The sequence below is a fragment of the Dryas octopetala genome, chromosome 2, assembly GCF_963921425.1.
Source record: "Dryas octopetala chromosome 2, drDryOcto1.1, whole genome shotgun sequence".
NCBI lineage: Eukaryota > Viridiplantae > Streptophyta > Magnoliopsida > Rosales > Rosaceae > Dryas > Dryas octopetala.
The window spans coordinates 693,739-709,575 of NC_141367.1; the positions used below are offsets into that span (position 1 = coordinate 693,739).

A 15,837-nucleotide genomic window follows, 5' to 3' on the forward strand; every position below is an offset into this window, starting at 1 on the left:
GACATTAGTTAGCATCAAAGTCTAGCAATATGGTTAATAAGTCGAAATGCAATTTGGTGGGCTGTGGAATTTGAATTGAGAAAGATGTGATAGTTGCCATTATATATTATAAAGTAGTCTCATTATTTTATATTCTTTATGCAATTCAAAATGTACTCCCATAGTGTATGTTGTAATATGGTGAGTGGGTCAATATTGACGCATTACATATAAATATTCCTTTTGTAATTGCTAAAGAAATATTCTTTTGTCAGGTATGCCGTATGCTAAATATCTAGCATTTTAGGCTTAATTATTGATTTACTACCTAAAACTGTAACTCATTCTCATTTTACCACTTGAAAGTTTTTTTGTCCCAGATTACCACCTGTAACTTACATCCATGTCCCATTTTACCTTGTTCCGTCAACAATTCCGTTAATGCTAACGATCTGGCCGTTAATGCTGACGTGGCGCGCTAGATGTGCGCCACGTGTCGCATCCTTTTTTTTTTCGCATTTTTTTTATTTTTATAAACTTTGAAGATTAATTAAAAATAGCTCTGAACTCAGAAAAATATACGAAAAATTCCTACGGACTCGTCTTGACTAGCACTAATTTACTATAAGGTTAAATTACCAATTTTCCCTCTAAAAATTTCCAAAAAAAATTAGAAAGTCCAAATTCATTTCTAAAAAAATTAAAATAAATTTTCCTCTATTAAATAAATTCTAGAAAAAATTCTAGAATTTTCGTAAATCCTTGGAAAAATTCTCAAAAATATTTTGAAAAATTACCAAAAGCCTGTTTTAGAGAATTATTTCGAGACTTTACAGAAATTCTAGAATTTTTCTAGAATTTATTTTATAGGGAATTTTATTTTTCTCTAAGACCAAGAGGTCTTTTGGGTAGCAAGTGTTCACGAGAAAGGTATTGTTAGTTTTTAGAAGACTAACAGTGCAGACCTCATATTTTTTGGAGTTCGGGAGATTATTCTATGAATTTCCAAAGAGTCTAGAGTATTTTAATTTTTTAGAAATAAATTTGGACTTTCCAAATTTTTTGGAAATTATTAGAGGGAAAATTGGCATTTTGACCCCATAGTAAATTAGTACTAGTTAAGACAAGTCAGTAGGAATTTTCCGTGTATTTTTCTAAGTTCGGAGCTATTTTTAATTAATTTTCAAAGTTTATAAAAATAAAAAAATACAAAAATACAAAAAAAGATGTGACACGTGGCGCACATCCAGCGCGCCACGTCAGCATTAACAGAATTGTTGACGGAACAAGGTAAAATGGGACACGGATGTAAGTTACAGGTGGTAATCTGGGACAAAAAAACTTTCAGGTGGTAAAGTGGGAATGAGTTACAATTTTGGGTGGTAAATCGATAAGTAAGCCAACATTTTATATAGTCATCGCAATAGCAAAATAAAAAGACTTCCCTCATTCTATTTAATCCCTCGAGATGATTTTGCCTTATATCAAAGTCACTTTTTGTTAAGCAAAGCATCTGCCAATGAACTGGATCAAAAAATACAAAAAATCCTAAAATGAAGAAACCGATTTTGGTCCTTTGCTGAAGTGGATCTTCACCCAAAAAAGAGTATGTTTGGTTGGGGCTGGCAAGCGGCCGATGCTGTCAGCTTTGTCCCTTTGTTTTTTGGGAGGTCTAGCTGCTTTTGGAAATAACCTGCCTTTCTTGTCAAACCACTCAGGTTGTAACACACTCTTTGAACAGACCCACCTGCAGCTTCAACTGCTTCCTTTGCCCTTATAATCTCATTTGCGAGTCCAGTTTTGTGTTTCCATGCATGCAGAAAAGAGGAAGATCATGTCCTTTGCATGTAATTGACAACAATGACATACAGTGCACTAGGTTTTACTCCACTCAATATTTAGGTCTTGGACATTACCTGACAAACCAGCACAAAAAATAAATTGTGGTGATAAATCCCAAAGTCTGATTGACATGCATCATTGCATATATATGTCTAAAGTAATGAGCATTTTAAAGTATTCACCAGCCCAATACGTTAATCAATCAATAGTCTAGCTGCAAACTACTTTAATATATAAATTTTAGATCAAAGTTAATTGTCTAATTTTCATTCAAATATGTTCATGTAAAACAAATAACTTTTCGAGTCATCCCAAAATTGCCACTTCTGAATATGAACAATAAACATTTCCCATTCATTTCATGGTCCTGTGGTATCAAAGTGAAGTTTGAACTGCTATCATTTTTAGAGTTTGATGCAATTTATTAAGGGTAAAATCAAGAAACACACACTCATTTGTTTTAAATGATCATGTACACCTGTGCAGTCCTCAAAAATCAGGAAACACTCAAAAGGATCAACATAGATTACAATGACATCATCACACTATTGGATTAGCAGTAACAGCATCATATAAAATTTAACTGGCATCACCATTCCTTGGTTCAAAAATCATTCCTGGGATCCCATCTTACCAGGTTGACATGAAATTAATCATGTCATCCAAAAGTGCAAAGGCATACCAAAAACATTCCTGAGCAACATAATAAATAAGTCAATGCCATGTAGAAATCCCAGATGAACATATACGTCCAGATGAATTGGCCACTTGATATGTTCAGTACCAATGTACCACATCCTATCTTACTCCATCTTTTATCTGCATTCCTATAGCCCCTGTATCCTATTCTAATGATAATTACGAGATTGAGCCAAAGTCGATGAAGAAAATGGTTCAGTAGTCCAAGACGGAGTTTACTGTACCTTAAGTGTTGTCATTGTAATCAATTAAGGAGGAGTTTGCTTACTCTCACACTCATGGACAGAGTTTGATTGTCGCCTGCCCCTTCTCCTGAATTAAAAAAAAACACTCATTCTTGCTAAATGGATAAATGTATTAAGAGATAAAAAGGCATAGCATAATAATAGAATTGCAATGAAGTGTTGGATGACATGAAGGCATAATGAAACGAAGGAAAAAGACACTAGCAGAATGGAAGACCGCATATATTATTGAAACAAATATGCAAGTCATGTATGAAACTAGAACTGTGCATATGAATACTTTGCAACTCTTACACGCTGTAGATTAATTATATATGCAAAGCTGTATTATACCTAGTCATGATTGAATTCCAGGTGACTTGCCAACAAAGCTTTCTTCTCCAGCTAGGGGTGGGCCAGGTGTCCCAGTGTACTGTGTACGAGGCTCCCACCAATGCGGGCTCTGGGGAGGGCTAGATGTATACATATCACAGGACACCCTTCCAGCTGTGGAATCAAATTTCATCCATCAAAACGAAACAACAAAAGCTGTTCATTATGCAAGCCAAACAAATTACCTACATTATTTAATAGCAAAAGTTACCATTGGAGACTTCATTGATTCACAGATCATGGGTTAATTAATCCTTATCCAGGCACTGGTAATCAACAGAGTTTCTTACTTCCGAAACTGCACCTTCTTGGCTTTTAGGATTCCACAGTGTAGAGCCAAGCGTGTGCGGGTATCTGGAAATATTCCCCTAAAAGACATATCATTAAAGAGGGTTTCAGCCCTATCCCAATCTCCCCTATTACAACAGATGGACAGAAGAGCTGTGTACGTCACTGTATCAGGCTCTAAACCTCTGTCAATCATTTGATCAAAGAGTGCAATAGCATCCTCAAGGTTGTCTGTCTTACAATGCCTGTCTATCAAAACAGTATAACAAATTACATCAGGTCTTATTTTCATTTCCTTCATCTCAGTCCAAATAGTGGAAGCATCCACTGCTTCTTCCTTATTTTCCCTTGCATCTGGAGGGGAGCGAATCCTTCTGAGATTTTTTTCAAATAACCATCAAGCAATACTGTGTAAGTGATGATATGAGGTTGAATCCCCTTATTTTATATCATAGAAGAGCTCATGGGCTTCCCAAAAACAATTCGCCCTGCAGTAGCTATTTATCATCATTGTGTGCTTAATGACATCAGGAGTTAACTCTCTCTCAACTAAACTATCAAAAAACCACCAGGCCTTTTTCACACCTCCAGCCTTGTGGAGAGAAGCTATGAATTCATTGTACAAAATTTTTCTAGGTTCTACATTTAAGGCCAACATTCTGTCAAGCAACAAAATAGCTCTGACATTATCACCTTCCATACAGAGATTACTAAACACTTTAAACCAGGCACCTTTTTAACTAAAGTTGGTAGCTTTTACAGCCTAGAATTTCATAGGCCTCTCCTGTATGGTTGGCTTGGCAGTACCCAGTGGTCATGGCAGAATAGGTATCACCACTCTTATATTCCAATCTATTTTGAAATTCTTCAGCTTCTTTGATCTTTCCTCTTATGCATAAACTTTCAATCACCATGTTGTAAGTAGTAATGTCTGGCTTCAGACCCTTTTCTTTCATTTCCTCCAAAATATTTAAGGCATCATCAACATTCCCTTGGACAAAAGTAGCCTTTAATCAATGTAGTGTAATGAATAATATCTAAGATCATGTGCTTATGCTTCATCTCTTCAAGCAATTCTAAGGCTTGTTCCATTTTCCCCAATTTGCACAAAGCATCCACTGCAATATTGTAGGAAACCTCATCAACATAGATCCCCAAGCTCTTAAATTCTCTAAATTGATCCACCGCTTCAGAACGCATGCCCATCTTACACATGCAATGAAGTATCAAACTAACAATCACGCAATTTTTTTTTTATACCACATCATATCATAATGGAGAGCCAAAGCTTTTACCAAATTGCAATTCTTGCAGTAGCCACGGATCATTGCTCCATAGGTACATGAATCAGGGACTGCCCCTTTCTTTTCCATGTCAAGAAAGATGCTTTCAGCTTCATCAAATTTCATCTCATCACAGAACCCATGAAGGACAGTGGTATAAGCATAAACATCAATAAGGACATTTTTTCCATTGCATGCTTGGAGGACTTCGTATCCTAAAGCCGACATCCCATGGGTGCAAAGCCCTTCGATATATACTGTGTATGTAAAGCGAGGGGCTACCCCGGCTTGCTCCATCTCTTGAAAGAATTCCACGGCCTCTTCCAAGCTACCTTTCTTGCAGAGTCTCATTATAACAAATGTATAGGTGTGACCATTAGGGCACAAACCAATCCTCTTCAACTGCTTGTATATAGCCACAGCCATATCCACTTTATCATGCTCGAGTGGTTCATTAGAAAATTACTAGTAAAGATATGAGGAACAAATCCACACCTTTTTGTTTGGAACAAAACATCAATAGCCTCATCAAGCATGCTAATAATGGCAAAAGACTTGATCAATGCATCAAAGCTCGAACCATTAATGGGGAAACCTCAATTCCCTACGCTAGCATTTCCAACAAATTCGAGAGTTGAAATCCAAGATCTTTAGAGTCATCAATAAGGTCTAAGAAGAGATAATATAACTTCCTATTCAAACCACACGAGCATTAGATTCTAATAAGCCCACAATAGGTGGAGACAATGTGTTGGAACCCATCTCCCTTCAACTGGTGTAAGAAGGAAAATGCCAAATTGGGTGCACTTTTTAAACTGTTGAGGATGTTAACAGCCACCAATGTATCTAAGTCAGAGAACAGATCACACAACTCCAAGCTTTGCCTGGATGGTATCACACAAATACTGTAACTGTCATCAACATAAACCCTTTGATTATCAATCACAGTCAACAAAACCACAGGAATATTGGATCCCTTTGCACATATAGCGCTGCCATACATCTTTAAACAAACATAAATCTACTAAATTTGGATATTATCAAGCCATCTATAACCAGAACCACTTTGGTTTTAGATTCCTCTAAAAAAAGAGAACAAGGGAATAATCCCAAACACTGCTCTCTTTATATCCACAAGAATGAATACATTGGACCCTGATTCACTTTCTCAATTTGGATATCAACACTACTCTTTAGAATAATCTGTATGAAAACGCATAACTTCCAGTAAAAGCACACTAATGTAAATTGGAGAATATTATTATTAATTAAGAAATAATTAACTAAAAGTTTTTTTTGGGTTTACCATGCAGCTCCGAAAGATTAATAGCTTTTAAGTGCACATATCAACTGTAGTATATTCCATACTATAACAGTTTTCAGAGGGGAAAAGAAAAAAGAACTCACAGTTTTTCCAACAGCATATCAGTCATTTCAATCCGATAGGGGCCGTTTGCGTTCAATTGCTTCAAGATGTTCACCAGCTGCTGCACCATCCGGCACACAACCGAATATCTATTTTCCAATTTTAATCTATAAAAAAAAAAAAAAAAAAAAAAAAAAAAAAAAAAAATCAGTATTAGTAGATTGAATGACAAATAAAACACTAAAAATGACATAAAATTCAGAAAATATACTTACTTTATGTAATCGTCCCAAACGGTGACCTGGTAACCTTGCAGAACCTGAGCTTCTCTGTGACCTCCCTCTCTCTTCCAATCCAAGAAGATTACTTTCTTCAACAGCTTATTCTCATGGAATTTGAGCTTCCTCATGGTTTGGTGATGAGATGTTTCTAAAAACATTCCTAACCAGATTTTTACCTAGCATTGCAGATATGTTTCTCTTCACCAAGAACACATTACCCCAAGTAACGAAAACTATTAAACATGAACTGCAGTTTGGAATGAAACATAAAACTGAAGAAGGCAAACTTACTGAGGCAAAGGAAAAACAGATCAAAATTTGGAAATTTGAATCCAGCATTATTCATCATGGCTTTACAAGACAAATAGGCTTGCAAGTCAATTGCTCCACCAATCTAAAATCACAATTCAACATTTTGAAAGGCAAAGGAACATGTAAGATAAAAAAAAAGTATCCAAATTAAATTTTCAACTTTCTTCAAGCTGCTGAAGTTGTTGCAGCAACTAAAACAGAGAGGCACTGCTCAAACTTCCAACTTGAATCTTAAAAGAAGAAAAGGTATTGATATCAAAACGGATACAAAAACAACAAACCCAACAATCATGGTTTAATTGCTTCTACATCTTTCATTTTTTTTTTTTCTCTGACTTGTAATTCTAACTTTTAGCCATTATCAAACAAAAAATCATGCAATAAACCAAACACAGCAAAAATAAGAGATAATACGATATTAGGAAGCGAGCTTAGCAGGTGTAGCACGAGTTGGGAGACGCAGAAGGTGCAGCAGCTAAGGCAAAGATTCAAGAACATGAGGCGCCAGGCTGCCAGAGTGAGAGAGGCCCGTCGTGGCCTACCTGAGCTCGGGTCGGGTCAAGTAAGCCTAAGTTATTCTGTGCTACTGTGTCCAAGTATGAGTCCAGTCCACAATTGTTGTAAGCCCACAAAACATGGACTATGACACTTATCCGTTTTAATAGTAATAAATCACAAATTTACAACTATATTGTTAAAAAAAAATAACATGGGAATCTTTATGAAATAAGCATATTTGATGTCACTTTTACTTTTTAAATCCTTCACTTTTACTTTTATTTTTCTAAACATAAAAAAAATATAAAAAATTATTTCTAACTCTGACCAAAAACACAATCTAGTAACAATAAATGCAATATTTTTTTGGGTTTTTTTTTTTAATTTTTTAAACTCAGTTGAAAAATAAGGGTGATAACCTAGCCCACGCGCTATAGTGCGCTCCCAGTCTAGCCCACTTTAATGAAAGGCATGCAATACGGAACCTACTGAACTCTTCGTACTGTTTACCAATTGTTTGACAATTACCATTGTGCAACAGTAACTAGCTGAAACTGCATAAAAATAATACTTATATATATACCTTATGTCTTTTATTACATAAACTTGTCAAAAGCTAATGAAACCAATATAAAACACAAAATTCAAGCTTATAGAGTCACATTCACCCGCATTATAACGTAAAAATCACTGTTACTAATTGTCGTTACGTTGTTTGACAATGAATAATTGCTATTATTTGACAGTGGCAATCGGCCCAATTTCAAAAAAAAAAAAAAAAAAAAAAAAACATGTCGAGCGCTTAGCAGAGTGGCGAGCGCTCGGCACAAAAAACACAGAACCTGTTATAATGTGAGTTTATTTGTCAAAAAGTGGAAAGAGTTATCCTCCTGTTCCTCATCGAAACTCCCCTTATCCAGGCTTCAAGTTTCAATGCGAGCTACTCGATCTGAAAGTTATTGAATCATCCTCTTAATTTCCTCCATGTCGTTGTCCTTGTCACGACCCTCCATTCGAAAACCTCCTTGACCACGCCTATTGTGAGCCATGGAAATCACCTTGACTCCACCACACATCAACTGTGCTCTGATACTAATTTGATGGGTGAGGTATCCGAACACAAGCTGAACAGCAAAGATCACAAGACACCAGAAAACAAAAGAACCAGTGCACCAACTCTCAAGTTTAAATAACATTCAATCGTTAGAAAAGTCCTTAATACAATTACAAACCTTGCTTAAATAACATCTCAACCCTAACAGAAATAGGAAAATATATAAAAGAGTAACTAACAAGAAATCAGAAAATAAATTGCAGAAAATTAGGAAAATAGGATAGCTAGGATTATTTGCTGACATAATCCTTAAGATGGCTTGGGGCTTCCGACTTTCTCTTGGGCTTGCTTGACTCTTTGGATGCACCTGCATCAGACTCCCCAGGTTGGAAAGGAATCGCCCTCGAGTCTAAACTAGTAACCCGTTTTCTGTATGATAAATTTGCAAGTCAGAAACATTGAATGTTGTTGAAACCCCAATATCATTAGGGATCATTTTTTTTATCTCTTCCTTGTCATCATTAGAATTGTTACAATTGCAAGCCTTCATACGATCGTATAAGAAAAAAGTCAATTGGCGATCGACAAACTATTTCGTCTTTAAAAATTGATATTTCATCGCCAAACCATATAGGTCACAAAAATATTTCGTCGCTAGTTTTGTTGCCTATAGGGCGTCGCTCATGAAAATTGGCCATGAAAGACAGATTTCATCGCGGTTTACTTATTGAGATGATATTATGTCGCCGAATAACATTATTTTGTCGCCAATGTGTCCATAAGAATTGCGCGAGATTTGAATTTTGGCACCAAACTTTGTCGCCTATTGTATAAATTTCATCTCCAAGTTTCTCGGGGAATGGCGCGAACTACACGTATTTGGCGCAAAATTTTGTCACCCATTATGTTCATTTTGCTGCAAAATGATGGATGTGTCAAAGGCAAGGAAATCAACTTTTGACGCTTATTCCTTTTTTTTCATTACTATTTTTCTTTTGGTATTATTTAATTTTCTTTAATTTTTGGATTCATTCAATTATGTTTTAATTTATAAATTAATAGGCATTTTTTATTCACATTATAAACTATAAATGTAATTTATGTAAAAAATTATATGAAATAAACATAAGATAATTTTAGTTCAGTTTTTTTACAAATCACCCACCTGAACTATACCTCGATTTGCAAACTACCACCTAAATTAAAAATTGAATCAATCTGCCATTTGAATTAAAAAAAAAATTTACAATGTTACGCCTCCGTCCTATTCCGTCAATATATTCGTTAAAAATAAGGGTATATTGGTCTTTTCAAGTAAATTTTAAGGGATATTTGGTCTTTTAATTTGAATCTCCATGAGATATGTTTAAGAGTGATACTATTCATACCCTAAAATATTCTTCTCATACCCAAAATTTTACTTAGTATATATACCCACAAATAAAATTTTATAAACTAAAAATATAATTTAAACAAAAAAAATTACAAAATAAAACAATCACATCCCACCCACCGATCCCTATCACCCAAACCTATCCCAACTTCATCCATACACTAGCACTTCTTTTCTCTCTCTCTCTCTCTCTCTCTCTCTCTCTCTCTCTCTCTCTCTCTCTCTCTTTCTCTCTCTCTCTCTCTCTCTCTCTCTTTCTCTTTTCCCCTCAGTCTATAATCTGATAGGTAACTTAAGGGTTTGATTCATGTTTGCAGTGAATGACCCATTTGTGATGAAGGCATGGGCTAAAACATACCTTGAGAACAATGTCATTTTCCTTGCAGGGGCGGGGATGGGCTGGGTTTGCGGGGGTCCGGGGGAGAGAGGCGGGGAACAGAGGGTGCAGAGGGTGGCTGGTCAGTGGTGGTGGGGTCAGAGGGAAGAGATGAGTGGGGGGAGGGGGTGGCGGTGGTGAGTGGGGAGTTATTGGGTTAATTTTTTCTGTTTTTTCATTTTTTATTTAATTATTTATATATTTAATAATAAAAAAACTAATTTAAAAAGACCAAAATACCGTTATTTTTAATATAAATATTGATGGACTTAGACGGAGGCGGTACATTGCAAATTTTTTTAAATTCAAGTGGCAGATTGATTCAATTTTTAATTTAGGTAGTGACTTGCAAATCAAAGTATAATTCAATTTTTAATTTGGGTGATTTGTAAAAAAGCCTTTTAGTTCAAATGTAACATATATACAAACTACACAAGCACAAGTGTTTGAACACTTCAAAAGGACCAAAGGATCTAAATATATACATGCCTAGGTGATGTGGAAAGAGAGAGTCAATCAAAAGAAATGAGGTTTTTTTTCTTTTGGGGAAAAGTGAAAAAATAAGAAAAACTTATGGAAAGAGGCCTCGTTTTTCAGCTTTTAAGAAATCCCTGCCTAATAATCTATAGGCAAATAACTATTATGTGGCCAAATTTTATTAGTTTCTTTACCAATGAGTTTACAAATTAGTTTTCCAAACATAAAATCATAGACAACGAAATAGATATTTGGTCGTCAATTGCAACTATAGGCGATGCAATTTACGTCGATCACCCAAAAAGTCATTGCTAAAATGTGGTTTTTTTGAGGATGAGAAAGAGTGATGTAGTTATGGAGTTCATTGTTCAAACCACGCATGGTGTCAGTTATAGAGTTCATTGTTCGAACGCCGGCCACCCAACATCAATTGTGCTCTGATACCAAATATTGATGTGCTCTGACACAAGAGTAAAGGATAAGACACTCTAACCAATGCCTAAAATAGCTGCTGTATTTTTCAATTAATTATTAATAATATGTAAAAGACATGCTTAAATAGCCTAAGGTGTAGCAACCCGAATTTTTCATCTTATCTTGTGTTGACACATGTTTTTCAAAATCTTTTGCAAGTTATAGTTTGAGTTTTCTTTAAACGAAATGGTGTTCCATTTTTCTTTTGTGAAGTTAACTTGTAACAACAAATTATAAGATTTATTAATTTACTATCATAATAAGTAAATATTTTGCGATGGCATACCATCACCATCATAAGATTTATTACATTGCGACAACATACTATCACCGTCGTATGTCCTTATGCCAATTGACATTATCATATGAATTTTCAACCAAGCTTCATGAAGGTGAAGCACGTTGTTATGAAAATGAATTACTAAATTTTCTAATTGATAGATGTTGAAACAAAAAGATACAATTGCTAGTTTTTGAAGACCTAAATTATAAGTTGAGGAAAATGGTACCTTATAAAAGGCTTTGTAAATGTCTTTAGATGAAGACAAAGGTGAATACTAGTCACTATAAAAAAAAAATAACAATTGTATCAGAATTTTGTAACCACAATTTACCGTCATAATAAGTGAATATTTTGTGATGACATACTATTACCATCGTAATATTGAATACATTGCGACATCATACTATCACCGTCGTATGTCCTTATGTCATGCTACAAAATGTTTAATAGATATAAATATTAGTTTAAATGTAACTGATGTGGTAAATTTTATAATATCATTTTTTTTTTCAAAAACTATTATGTAAACTATTATGTAAACTATTATTCATATCGCTAGGATTTCCAATAAGATATCTTAAATTTGACAATTTAACTAACCAATCTTTAAAACCGATATATAATATACCAATTGATGTGTAAGTTAATGACACGGAAAAAACACGCTAAAGTTCACTAACTTAAAAAATATTTAGGAACTTGAGATTAGAAGTGGAATCGATTAATTCGGTGACCGAAGCGAAAGCCCACAACCGAACATCTTCCGATTTTGATCAGAATGCCAAATTTGACACTGATATCGATTTAAAGCAGTCGATTTATCGACGATCGATTGTACCGACCACTCGATTGATATCGTCGTACCACAAATAATAAACCATTTGGTCCATTTCACAAAGAAACATATAACAAAAACAATAAAGCCATAATAGATGGCCATGTTGTTCGTCTCCCCCATAAGTTCCTACACTACAATTTCTGCATCCAACACAAAATGAGCAGACCTCTTGCCTTTGAGGTAGAAAGCCTTTACACATGCAGTTTCCATACTTACTGAAAAATAAAGAACATTTTTTTAGAAGAAAAAAATTGGGTAATCGTGATAGAGTTAAAGAACTTAATAAAGAACAGAGAGAGAGAGAGAGCACCTGCGGCGGCGGAAAACTAAAGAAAAATAAAGAAGAAAATGAGAGAGATAAGTTGAGAGTAACCTAAAATATTAAATTTATCAGCTAATTTTGGTATAAATATATTTATTGGGACAAAACTAACAAGAGCTTACTGGTCCCGTGGATAAGGCATTGCTTTTGAATCATAGGAATGACACTTGTTTACCTTCTTTTTTTTATTGAGAACACATTATTTCATTTATGGTCGGTTCGGTTCGGTTGTATCGGCAAAATGAAAGCTTCAAACCGCTGCCGAACCAGACATCACTGGTTCGATTTCTTATCCATTAACTCATATAAATTGAAAATAACCAGATCGATCGGTCCATTTCGAAAATCGATTTGCGATTTAAAAATTCCACCCCTAGTCGTGATATTTCTATAACTCCTATTCTCTCTATATTCTTTTTATTGATTTTTGAACTTTTTTTTTATTATATCATTTTAATTACAATTGTACCCTTATTTTATTAGATTTTTTTGTTTAACAAAAGTAATTTTTGCGAAGGTTGGAACCCTAAATTATATAAGCGCATCTTGGACGCAGATTGGCTCAGTCGACTTAGTGCGTGAAACTACCTATCAAGTTTAGATTATTCAACATCGTCTTCTCACTACTCAAAGCCGTCAAAAAATTCAGTTATGCTGATAGAAGGATAACACATTAACATGTGAGGAAGACAATCATTTATTCCTTAGAGTTATGCCATACTACAGTGTTAGGGGATATGGTCGGAAGTGCAATTTGTCACCTCGCTACATTGGACCATTTGAGATTTTGGAAAGAGTTGGTGAAGTGGCTTACCACTTAACACTCCCTCTCCAACTCACTTGAGTTCATAATATTTTTCATGTGTCTATGCTTCACAAATAAAAGCCTAACCCATCACATCTATTAAATTAAGAGGATTTGGATATCTTAGAAAAAGTTTCATTTGATGATGGAGCGATACAAATTTTTGACTCACGAGGCCAAGTACTTTGTGGAAAATCCGTTATAGTCAAAGTGTTAAGGAGGTATTGTGGAGTAGTAGAGGCTACTTGGAAGAAATAGGTTATCATGCAGAATACATACCTTGATTCGCTTCTTGTCATGGAAAAAATTAAGAAGTACTCTTGAGATATTCTTTTATTGTGGAACTAATTCTTTGAGTACTATTTGTACATGGGTTGAGAGATTGGTTTTATTACAATAAATCATGTATAGCTATCTAAAAAATTAGTTGAATTAACTTTGATTTGAAGTAGAGTAATTGATGAAAATATTATTGAGAGGGAAAATACAAAAAGATGTGGATCATGATTTTGATTGAGAAGAGGTTATATATGCCCGGTGAATTATTTAAGAAGGGATTGTATCTCCCAAAGGCGAAAGATCCAAATTAAATATGTTTAGAGTCTGCTTGTGCAGTGTACTCGGTGGCTAAAATCTGAGGCGGTTGCCATGACCAATGAATAGAGCTCGTGAATACGACAATGGGCACTAACCAAGGAAATGAAAATATCGCTTATATGCTTACAATGACTTGAAAAATGCATTAGTGTGGAAAGGAAAATTTTATTTACTTAAAATTTGAATTTTCTAGAAAAAAAAGGTGTTTGGAGTTCAAGTTATTTTAGTTGTGGTTAACTTAAGTATCTTTTTTAGATCAGTGTATTGTATTTGATTCAAACACTTGAAATTATTTCCTAACTCTTTAAAAGGGAAGGATCCCTGACACCTTGTTTTAACGAAATTTTTGGCACAACTTTCGAACCCTCAGATTATATGGTTTGCTTAGATTTAGTTTGATGTGGCAAATTATTTTCTTTCTCTTAAACTACTTACATATTGACAATGAGAAAAACTTACCTATCACTGGTGCATACACTTATGTGTCTATCTTTCTCATCACATGCTAGTTGACAGGTCACGTGAAAGTTGTACTCCATTAAAAATTATAATCTAACAAATTTTTAATTAAAATGTTCATTCTCTCTCCTCTCTCTTCCCTTTGAGGATGATAGCACTTGAATCCTTTATGAGATGGAGAGTCTCCCACAAATACACACTTTAATGCACGCTTGTTGTTGGACATAAAACATATCTTCTTTTTATACACTAACTCTTTAACTTAGCTTGCAAGAACTTGAAATTTTTGTATGTTTTTATGTGTCTTTCTGTTTTTTAGGTTTATGAAGCAAAAGTGAGGAATTGAGCTAAATGGATCTAATTTGGAGAATAAACAAGCTATAAAAATAAGGATAAAATAAAATTGGGCCTAGACAGCAACATAAGCCTTGAATCCAAGCTTATGTCGTTGCCTAGAGTCTCACAAAGGCCACAAGAGGGTGCAGCCCATCAAAAGAGGCGTAAACCATTAGGAGGCCGCACCCTTGAAGCACACCTAATCCACCATGCAAGGCCCTTGCGTGCACTCAAGCAGCAAGCACAAGGCTTGTGTTGCCGGCCCAAACTCACACTTGCATTTGCTATATTTTCCACTATGTATAGTTGAAAATATAGTTTTAGCATAACAAATGCTAAATATATTCATGTCATTGTAGTGAGTTTTTTTTTTTATCAATTCCACCATATATGGCTTTTAGCATAACATTTAGCCATATCATTGTACATGCTATTAGTACAATCCAATTTATCAAGACTAATTGGCGAAGAGATATCATGATTCAAGAATGGTGGAAGAGAAGAATCATGCAGCCACAACCCTCCACTTAATTCTTAGACTAGTACCTACCCATCATCGAAAGAGCCGCCCATGCATGATGAAAGACTAAGGAAAAACAAGCAACATAACCCACAAACACGAACTAGTATAGTACCAAGCGCTCGCTAGGCACTGGTATATGATGGGTGATAGAGAAAATTGATGACCTCTTGTAGCACAACGGAAAAACAAATGCCAAGAGCAATGCAAGATACATAATTTTCAGAAAAAAATTCTTTAAAACCAAAGGTAATTAGGGTAGGGTAAAAGTATGTAGGGTACTCCAAAAACCAAGATCAAAGGCCGAAGGTTAAAAACCTAAGTTCTAATACGAAGTCAAAATCTAGGTTTAGGAAAAATAATTCAATCACTTTCTTCTTCCCAAAATGGGCTATATATAGAGTTTACAACAGTATATCCTTATGTGACAAGGAATACAATAACGAAACAGAATACATACAATAACGAAATAGAATACATACAACAACGAAACAGAATACTAAACAGTATATCCTTATATTTTTTCACTAATCTTTCATGCTATTTAATCTTAGAGTTTTATATTTTATCTTCTGTTCTCTTCAAAATCACTTGTTCTGTTCTTATTTTCTCTCACAAACCCATTGCACTAATCGTTCCTCAAATTCTGAATTTGGAAATCCTATTACTAATTTTGTATTTTGTTTGGATTTAATTTTTGTGTTCTTGAGTGGTTTTTTTTATGCAATCGTTTGTTTG

General features: G+C 34.7%; 1 pseudogene across 1 annotated transcript; it reads right to left on the minus strand.

The window, feature by feature from the left end:
* Positions 1 to 1,388: 1,388 nt before the first annotated feature.
* On the minus strand, positions 1,389 to 7,214 carry LOC147292321 (uncharacterized; annotated as a pseudogene). Its single transcript, XR_015120839.1, has 8 exons — positions 7,082 to 7,214; positions 6,647 to 6,706; positions 6,350 to 6,531; positions 6,116 to 6,241; positions 3,349 to 5,619; positions 3,099 to 3,251; positions 2,745 to 2,832; positions 1,389 to 1,895 (listed from the first exon to the last, which is right to left on the minus strand). The product of XR_015120839.1 is annotated as an uncharacterized LOC147292321 (transcript).
* Positions 7,215 to 15,837: the final 8,623 nt, after the last annotated feature.